Here is a 10,944-nt window from a genome sequence, read left to right as displayed (position 1 = left end):
TGGCTGTGCACAAGGCACTCAGGTCTTTGTGGCTAAGGTTGTCATATCTGGATGTTGTCCCTATAGGATCAACTTCTACAGGAGCAGAGCCTGAGGCTCTACCTGTATCAGACATGACTGCTAGTGAGGTGTAAGTGATGCACTTACCTACACTGAGTGTTTTCCTACTGTACCTTGCTAGTGAGTTGTAGTCAGGGTGTGCTAATCCCTTTAATCTACAACTACTAAGTTCAGTAGAACTTAATATGCTAAGCTTTTGATTTATATGTACCTAGAGGTACTTGATGTGATCTTTCAATTTGATAAAGATTGCAATGGTAAAACAAACAGCAAGCTCAAATCCCACCGCTGCACACCAATGTGAGAAGTTGGCCTGATATGTAGTGTTTCCAATTCTGGAACCACTGGGTATCAGTCCAAACAAACCCCAAAGATGTCTGGTTGTAAGTCAACCTTGTTAGACAAGCTATCCTAGTGGTAGCATGGACTAAGCAGCCTAAAGGCTAAACTTAAGAGGTCGTGTTAAGCGAGCTGTTTTACCACATACAATCCTGTAATCAAATGAAAGGACACCACACAAGTATATATTGTAAAAATATATGTATTTATTTCTAAATTACTCCCCAGTACTCTTTATGAGGAAAGGGGCACAAGCGTTAAATCAAAAGTACTGTTAAACATATAAAGTTGGCACAATTATGGTTGAGGGCGGGGGGCCACTCAGACCATATACTAAAAAAATGGTATAAGTAACACTTATCGAGCAATGGTTAGGCCTAGGGCCTAGAGATTCGCTGGGAGCAGTCAGGACAAGCAATGAAGAAGTCGGGAGTAGCCCACAGGATACGGGTGCAGCACGGAAAGTGCGGCGCGCACCAATGTAAAGTCAATGGTGCGTAAAAGTTAGTTAAAGTGAATTAAATGATACTTCCGCTGAACCTAGGAACACAAAACTTCAGACATAGACCCTAGAGGTGTGTGCCAGTGTAAGGACACCGGCGTTGCAAAGTTACCTCACCCACAGGCCGTGGGTGCACAGGGTCGAAGTGGCGTCGGGTTCTGTCACGCAGGTTCTTGGTGCTTGGAGCTGTTGCAGCTGCAGGCGCTGTGAAGCAGAAGTGTCCGGTGCGATCCAAGGGTGGATCGAAGTAGAAAAGTACCTGAAAGCAGAGGGGACAGAGTCTGGGTCACTCAGCAGTGACCAGGGTGGAACCAGGACGGAACCAGGCAATGTCGGGCGCAATCAGGCGGTTGTCGATAGGCTTCTCTCCGCTGTCACGTGGGCTCTGGGGCATCTGCGACGTCCAGGAGCCGGTCACGATCTGTCCCACGTAGGCTCTCGCCGTCAGCACCGTCGGCTTGAAGATTGTAGCAAACAGCACTTGGCAAAAGCAATCCACGCGGAACCGGGAGATTGCTTATCACTCGAACCAGGAGTTTCAGAGTGGGTGCTCCTTTTCACAGGAGCTGGTGCAGATCTGGAGCAACCAGAAAAGCAAGTCGGATTTCAAGTTTCGTCGGCACAGGGGCCACAAGCCAGCTGGCAAGTGACCGGGCCAACGCGTCGAGCACACACAGGCAGAAGGGCCCCACGCAGCACTCGTCGAGTGTGGAGGGGTGAGCTTTGGTGCAAGTGGAGCTCGGGGCTGGGGCTTCTCAAACCCCGGTGTACAGCTTCGAGGGTCACTCGTGGGCTGCACGGTCAGCGTCTCGTGGCCTTTTCAAGATGGCGTGCCCCACGCTTCCGGTCGCCTCCACGGGTCTCAGCTCTGCAGGGACTGTGGATCGGGCAGGTAGAAGGCAGGCAAGCTTGATCTCGTCGATCTCTGTCGCTCGAGTTCCGGCGGGAACTGCAACAAAGCAAGGGTCGAGGGCTGGATGGTGCCTGTTTGCACAGGGTGGTCACTCCTTGACCACAAGGGAGATTCTTCAGTCTTCTCACGTCGTGTAGAAAGTCGAAGGGTCCAGATTTCGTTTCTTATGTTTCTTCAGGATGATCTGAAGTCCGTTGGGACTGCTCCCCCTCTTATTCGAATCTAGGGGGTTGGACATCCTGCTAGGTCCCCTCCTATGGGTGGGACCCAGGAAGGGGGTGGTTACACCCCTCTCCTTTGATCCTGGCCGCACTGGGACAGGGGCTGGGAGGCCCCAGAACCGGTTTGGCCGGATCCTGCAAGGGGCAGCCTTGTGCTCCCCAGGCAGTGTCTGGTTTCTTTGAAACCTCCCTACTCCAATCCACTATCTCCTGTCTGGGGTGGTTTGACACCGCCCTGTGACAGGAAACTCTTTGTCCAGGCCTCCTCTGCCGGGTTTCGGTCAGCAGCAGGAGGCCAGACCCGTGTCTGTGGCAGGGGCATCCATTTTGTGGATCTGAGGCTCATTTTAAATCAACCGCGTTTCAGTAAAGTAACATGTCTTCTCCCTCTAGAAGGGTGGAATGCTACCCCCGTCGCCAGAACTGGCGAGGGGGTAGTATTCCAATTCGTATGACACCTTACACGACATGTTTTGATAAAGCCAAACCAAAGTTGCTATATAACCGCGAGGATTATAAGGCGCTTAAGAGTATATGGTATGGCATTATCCCGGATCAGCTTAGGGAGTTGTTCCCGACAGCTGCAGACAGGCTCAGCTCATGCCAGAGCTCCATCTCACATAAAACCACGCACTCTGCCTCCAGGATTGATGAGGCCTTCCATAGGAGTGGCTCACAGGCTATATATGTGTCCAGATATAGGTTTAGATATAGGTATACTATATCTAAGCAAGGGGTGATTACACCCACTTGCCCCAGCTGAGTGATCAGCCAGTTGTGTCAATTTAGATAGCCAGCCAGGGGTGGCAAAAGATATGCTGCAGCCCCTGGTAGGCCTTGGATGCACCTATGCCCTGGGCACCTATAGTGCTCTGTACAGGGGCTGATAAGGTGACCCAAGCCAATCTAGTTATGCACCTAGGGTACATGGAATCCATTTTACAGAGAGAGCAGATAGCCTGGGGCCCTGATTAGCAGGGAACCAGGCCAACTAAGTCGAAAACCAGCTAAACACAAGGCAAAAAATCTGGGGTAACCATAGTCAGGTAGCCACCTTCCTACACCCGCCGACAAAGGCGGGGCAATCGTTGTCCAGGATTTGTCTAAGTACATGGAAGAAATCAACAGACAACTGTCTGATGGGGTCAGTTACCAAGAACTATCCAGTGACCCATCTAGAGACTTAGCCCTCATGATTCTATCTACTACTCAAAAGGGTTTGGAAGCTGGCTTCCTGAGTGACCAAGAGTTTAAATTTTTGAACCAGAAATCCCCGAGGTTGGCAACTATTTACACCTTACCTAAGGTTCACAAGAATCTTGACACCCCCCCAGGACGTCCTATAGTGTCTGGCTGTGGGTCTATGCTAGAGCCGCTATGCAAAAACATAGATTTCTTCTTGAAGCCCATTGCCCTCAACACAAGAGCCTATCTCCGCGACACCACCCAAGTGATTCAACTAATCGATGAAAGACCATTCGATCCAGAGACCACACTTTTGGTAACCTGTGATATTATATCACTCTATACTAGCATTCCACAACAGGAAGCTTTGGATGTGATGGAAGCTGTATTGAACCAAAGACCAGCGCCGTTCCAAGTCCCAACGGAATTTATAATTGATTTACTGTGCATTGCTATGAAGAAGAATTTCTTCATCTTCCAAGAAAAATTCTATGTGCAAACCAAGGGCGTGGCTATGGGCGCAACTTTTGCCCCCAATTTGGCCATTATCTACATGGACCATTTCGAACAGGAACATGTTTTTTCATCAAACAATCCCTTCTCATCAATGCTGACCCTTTGGGTCAGATACATCGATGATGTTTTATGCATTTGGCAAGGCAACAGCGACCAACTGAAGGATTATCATGTTTGGCTGAACCAGCAGAACCCCAACATCCAATTTACCTTGGAATCAAGCAACAAATCCATACCCTTCTTGGACATCTGCATTTATGTGGAGAACAATCACCTCCTGACCACACTTTACAGAAAGCCGACAGAGCGTAACTCTCTGTTACAGTATGGAAGCCACCATCCGAGAGGACTTAGAGACAACCTACCTGTAGGCCAGTTTCTCAGAATTAGAAGAAACTGTTCCACACGCACCAATTACATCAAGGAGTCTGAGATCTTACAAGAACACCTCATATTACGTGGCTACCCTGCTTGCATGGTTAGACGTGCTAGAAAACGAGCATGGTACAACCCGCGAGTGAATTTGTTGAATCCTGAAACCCGCGATGCTACTGAAATGAATCGGATGATTTGTGTCACCACGTTCACTACAAGAAGCAACGAAGTGAAACAAATCATCAACAAGAATTGGCCTCTTGTAGCTGACGTGATTGATCAACCGCAGCTCCCCCTCCATTCATTTGAGAGGTCCAAAAACATTCGAGACATGGTGGTGCATTCATATCTGGAACCTGAGAACCCTCCCACACTTACAAGTCTATGGAATCTACCCCCAGTGATAGGTCACTTCAGATGTGGCACGTGCACAGCTTGTGAGGCCACGATTCAGACAAAAACCTTCACACATGGTGACCAGGTCTTCACACTAAAACACCTTACCAACTGTAACACAAATAGTGTCATTTACATCATAACATGTCCATGCAACAAAGTGTACGTTGGACAAACCCAGCAAAAGATAAAATCTCGGATTTTTTTCACATTGTAGCAGGCTACGTTGCAAGGTCCCAGGAGCCCCTTTGGTGGACCACTGGCAGAGCACTGACCACACAGTGTCAGATTTAAAGTGGTTGGTAATTGAGAAGGTATCCCTGGGTAGGAGAGGTGGGAACTTAGCATCTGTCTTGAATTTACGAGAATGTAAATGGATGTCCCTTCTGGACTCCATTAAAAATGGTTTGAATGAGCAGGACGGCAGTCTTGCGCAATTGGCAGCATTAAGATGATGCAAATCCTTGCATCCAAGGTTAATCTGTCTACACCTATCTGACTTTTTTGATCTGCTAACCCCATGGCACACTCGTCTACACCACCATGTTTGATAGGTGCACGAGTGTAACTAATCTGGCTCTTTCACATTATATGATCCCGGGTTTATGATGTGTCGGCTCGCCTACACTCCCATGCTTGGGTAGTGCGTGAGCGCTATTTACCATATACTGGTTGATATATACCCAGCCTAACACATGAATGAGAATGAATCATTTTTACATACTGTGTGCTTGCTTACCTAACATTTTAACGGATGTATGATATGATTATTCCACACTGTACTGTACCTGCACACAACTTTTGGTTGAGACATGCAAGCTTCTGTGCCATTATTCAAACCCTCCCCTTTGTCGCCTAAATATCCGATGCGAGTACCAAATAATCTTAAATAATCTTAAATGGTATTTTCCTTCATTTTAAACGGGTCCACACTACCGCCGCAATTAGATTGACTTTCACTGTTTTGTTGTTATTCGGAAGAAGGGTGTCCTCTTCAGGCGCTTGCAGTATTTCTTTTATTTCCACCACCCATGTTAGTTGACGGCTCCGCCCCAAACTCCGCGTAGCGGGAGACGGAGTTCCGTGAATCGTACTGAAGGATTGTGCCTCAATTGCTGCTAGTAAGTGTCCACTTCCCGACGTCCCGACTAACTGTCTTTGCAACTAACGGGAATACGCTAGCTAATTCTGATATTTCCCTGTCATTTAGGATTCGGTCGTGCCAGCATCCAGTCGGCCAATCGATCTTGGCGGTCGCCGCTGGGACCTGCCGGTTTGTTTCCTACTAAGAGTTGAGGTGAATTATACAAGTTAGTTACCTTATTTACTTGTCTGCGACTCTCAGTTGTATTAAACGCCGTCTGTGCCCCAAAGCAGTTGTATGATACTACCAATCACAACTTTTGTGTTTATGGATATATCTGCCGGTTTGTTTCCTACTAAGAGTTGAGGTGAATTATACGAGTTAGTTACCTTATTTACTTGTCTGCAACTCTCAGTTGTATTAAACGCCGTCTGTGCCCCATAGCAGTTGTATGATACTACCAATCACAACTCTTTTGTTTATGGATATATCAAGTGTGCATCTAATATCTATTGAATGTATGACGGTTTGGTCTAGCGGGACCGCATTCTCTACACATTAATAGCCATTAATAGCATTCATGAACCAGCGTGTTTTATCTTTGTTTTCTCTGTATAAAACCTAATATCCAGACCTGTGTGGTTCCAATTAGGGTTGCCAGATACATCTGTAGCACACCAGTATGCCGCACACAAGTCGTGGCAGCATTTGGTTTCCGCTGACACATATCTTCACGGTGTCAGGTCAATTAAAATCAAGGTAATTTGCCACCTTATTCCAGCTCACCCTACCTTTTTTCATATTCGGAATCTGGTATTTACTATTTGGACTTGCAGCCAATTATAGCCTGTTCGTGTAATGGCCTTTTACCACTACACACGTGTACTAATGAACACCTGTGGTTCACTCCATAGTTGACAACCTCCTTTAAGAAGTTTTTCCTACTGGGAGCAGTACACCAATTGGATTGTCTACTGCACCGCCACTCCAAGTGAGTCTTTCCCTCATACAATGTTGTTTATTGGTTACTGTATATCCTTTTAATAAATCCCTATCGACTATTGCTGTCCTCAGCAACTAAGATTCACACCATCGAGCATGAGCATGAAGTATTGCATACTCTTAGTGAGTCTTTCCCTCAGACAGCGTTATGTACTGATCATGATATATGTTCTTTTTTATAAAACAATTCATGTTGGCTACTGTTTTTCCTCGGTAATTATGATTTATACCATTGGGCTTGAGCATGATGAATTGCATACCCAGCCTCCTAGTTCCCCTTCTTGTCCAGAGGCCCTAATGACCCGGACTCCATGGTACAATTTGTATTTGATTAATCAACCTTTATGGTTTACAGGACTGTGACTGTGATGTGCAGCTAATCTAAAGTTTTCTGACATTGGTTTTTTAATCTTACAGACAGGACGGCCCCACTTCGTCCCTTCCCCCATTGCAATTGTCCTGATGAAGACCCCGTTAAAAGGACTTAATTTAGCCTACACGTAGGGGTCGAAACGTCGACGACTTTTAACTTTCGGACATCCGGCGCATCTCCAGGATCACACTAAACTACATATGTGACCGTAGAATGTCCTGAGTTGAATTGTGATTTGAACCTTTGCCATAATTTATATAGGCTGTTGGTTTTTGGAATAATTCCAATTCCTGTTTTGATTTTTGTATATATCTATTTTCTGTTTTAGTCTGTGTACTTTCCTTAACCTTTTCACAGCCCTTGAGCACCACCCCCTCTACCCTTCCCTTCCCAACTTGGGGCCATTTCAATTTCCCAATCCTTCACTCTCTTTAATAGTGATTGTAAAATGCTTCACTAAAAATTCAACGTAGTGTTGTTAAATAAAATGACAACATTCTTATATGAATTATTTCTGATCTTTATTTGAAGTGTATAATTGTGATATTGTTTGTTTACACGTTCTCCTCACGGGGACCCTCTCCTTACATTTACCACACAACGCCCAGGTCCCCGTGACTGCATTGGTTCAACCCCCTTCTTGTAATGTTTTGTAATCCTTAATCCTTTGATTTGATGCCATTGTTCGCCATTTTTTCAGTTTGCATTATTAGGAGGCTCGCCTTCTGAAGAAATCTGGTGGCCCTACAGGCTGTCTGCAGCTGCTGGCTGTTCAGTGCTAGCATAACTGCCTGCCGACATGTTGTAACTTGAAATGAGCTGAATATATGCAAAAGACAGTAGCGTCTCAGGATTGTGAGGGTTGGGCAAATACACATAAGATGAATCAAAGTTTCTTCTGCATGACCACATAGTCTGCAAAGTGGTGTTAGCCACGTTTGCTTCCATGCAGGGGTCTGGTCTTTTGAGATGTAAGTTCCCAGCCGTACTCGTAGGAGCATCTGTTGTGTAGATGGTGTAATATGGTTAACTAAGTATGGTTGCGGTATACACCTCTCATATGTTGCAAGTACCATCCAGCCGTGTTTTTTCTTTGCTAGTGCAGCTTTGTCAGTGATCCAAGGGCCTTATTTATGAAGGCCCTGCGCCGCCGGTGCGTCACTTTTAAAATGGGAAAAAGTGACGCACCGGTGGCGCAAGGCCTTCATAAAGAAGGCCCCAAGATTCTAGTTTTGCCGCACCATTGGCTGCTTTTTTGAAGGTCGCAAAGGTGTGACCGGTGTTCCAGGCCTCTTGCATATTAAGTTTTGACAGACTTTCTTCAAGTTTTATTATCCATGCGTCTTTTCCTTTTGTTTGTTTATTTATTTCAGTCCAGCAGAGACCCATCAGCGTGTCCTCTTGAGCTGCTCTTATTTTCCAGCACATTTTTAGCATTGCCGATTGTCTGGCTTGGTGCTGATTTAATAGCCCAAATTCAAGGCGTACTTGCGCTTGTGAGGCGAACTTCGGAATTTGAAATATGTGTTTCAACAGCACTGACTGTTGGAGATTCAGGAAGTTTGCGTCTTTGCCTCTGAATAGTTCTGAGCCGTACGTGATCGATGGCAAAAATTTTGCTGCGATGACCTTCAACAGATGTGAATTGGAAGGACAATTCAGTTTTGTTTTAAGTAGATTTAAAGCAAAGCGTAGTTTATTGGCATGAGCTTTTCTGTGCAGTAGTTTATCTTTTAATGTCCATCTTGCGTCGACCAGTACTCCCAGGTACTTGTAAGAGGGGCTTTGTTCTATCATATTTCCCTCAATGTGCCATTTGAATTTTTGCCGCCCTGACCGTGATGCAAAGCAGACGATTTTTGTTTTTTTGTAATTGAGTTGCAGCCCGTGCGTAAGGGTAAATTCATACAGCCTTGTGATGGAGCATTGTAATCCCAAGGGGGTCTGGCTGCAAAGAACGATATCATCGGCGTACTGCATACTCCTTATTTTGTGCTGAGCTAGCTTGGGGGGGTCGCTTTCAATCTCCGCAATGCTCTTGTCCAGATCCGCGGTGAAGATCTTAAAGAGGGTAGGGGCCAAGACACATCCCTGCTTGAGGCCATTTCGGGTGGGGATTTTTTCTGTTGTTCTGACACCATTGCCTATTTTTATCTAGACCCAGGTCGATGTGTGTAAGTCAATGATGGCATGTAACAGCTTCGATGGTATGCCCCAGCTATCCATCTTTTTCCACAAGGTCTCCCTTGGGACTGTGTCAAACGCCGCTTTTAAGTCGACAAAGCAGGTGTAGAGTTTTGTTGATTTGGGCTTTGCACTGTCGACAAGGAGGTTTAGCGCTAACAGGTTGCATGATGTGTTAGTTCCTGGCCTAAACCCCGTCTGGGTAACTGGCAGAATGTTGTTGGAGCTGACCCAGTCCTCCAGTGCTTGCAGGAGGTTGGATGCGTATACTTTGGCCTCTACGTCGATAAGCGCTATCAGCCTATAATTCGCTGGGTCTGTTCGCGCGCCTGCTTTGTAAATTGGATGCAGGATGCTCCCTCTCCATGAGGGGGGAATGCTTCCTGTTTGAAAAGCGTTGTTGTACAAAGGGGTAAGGTATTCAGCCCAAAACGCTTGGTCATGTTTAAAGAGTCCATTTGGCAAGCCATTTGGGCCTGGTGCACCTTGTGATCTCAATTTTTTTAGGATCAGTTGCACTTGTCGTGGCGTGAACCAATTTTCACCAACGTTTTGGTCCGGTTCTTGTTTCTCATTTTTCTTGTATGTTGGATGGTCTTCTTGGGAATTGGTCATTTGTGTTTGCTCTAAATGGTGGATCCAGTCTTCCTGTAGTATGGTTGCATTAAAGACGTGGGCAGCTCCATTTGGTATTTTATTGATTTCTGCCCAGAATTTCCGATTGTTGTTTGTTTTGCTGGCTTCTAGTAGTTGTAGCCAAATTTCAGTTTGATGTTTTGTCTTTGCCGACCATATGTCTTTTTTGTATTTTTGCCTTAGATTATGGATTTGTCGTTTGGTGTCTACACCCTTTGTTGGATTTTTTATTTTTTTTTTCCTTGTAGTTTTCTGATTTCCTGATTTAGGATCCTTTTTTTGTGCCCTATTGGTCCCAGGAGCCCCCGATGTGCTTCATTAGTTTTTCTTATGTGATTCTGGGGTTGCTGGCCAAATCTGTTGGTTAGACTTACAATCATGTGTTCCCAATTATCCTGGTGTGACAATAAGTTTTGCGCACCCTCTTCTGCCTGCACACTTTTCACAAATGTCATGATTTCTTCGACGTTCTTCCCATTCCAAACTAGTCGCTTAAGATTGTAGGGACTCGGGATTTGGAGCAAATCTTTGCATGCTGGAGCCCTGGTATGTTGGAAGCTGAGCTCAATTGATTGTAAACTGTGGTCACTCTCCAATTTGTGGATTATTCTGTAGGAGACAATTGTTTGGAGTACCTCGAGATCCACTATGGTGTAGTCCACAGCTTTCCAAACTTTTCATGTTGGTGACACGCCTTTTTGTGAAAAAATTTTCAGGGACACGGTAACGCGAGGAAGCGCAGCGAGCGAGTGAGCTCGAACCACCTATGGTGGGTTTGGCCCCCACACATCCCGACCCACACATAACCCCACACACACCACCCCACAGACACACCACCCCACACAACCCCCCGCACACAGAAACCCACACACCTCAACCCCCCATAGACACACTACCCCACACAACGCCACACACCTCACCCCCCACACACACCCACACACATATCCCACACACACACCCCACCCCCCACACACCCCCCCACACACACCCCCCCCACACACACGCAACCCCCCACACACACAACCGCACACACACAACCCCCCACACACACACACCCACACATACACCCCCACTCCCACCCCACCCCCACCCCACACACACACCCCACACAAAACCCCACACACACCACCCCACAGACACACCACCCCACACACCTCA

The sequence above is a fragment of the Lissotriton vulgaris genome, chromosome 6 (genome assembly GCF_964263255.1).
Source record: "Lissotriton vulgaris chromosome 6, aLisVul1.2, whole genome shotgun sequence".
Lineage (NCBI taxonomy): Eukaryota > Metazoa > Chordata > Amphibia > Caudata > Salamandridae > Lissotriton > Lissotriton vulgaris.
The sequence above is the reverse complement of the archived record's forward strand: the minus strand, read 5'-3'. Positions refer to the sequence as shown.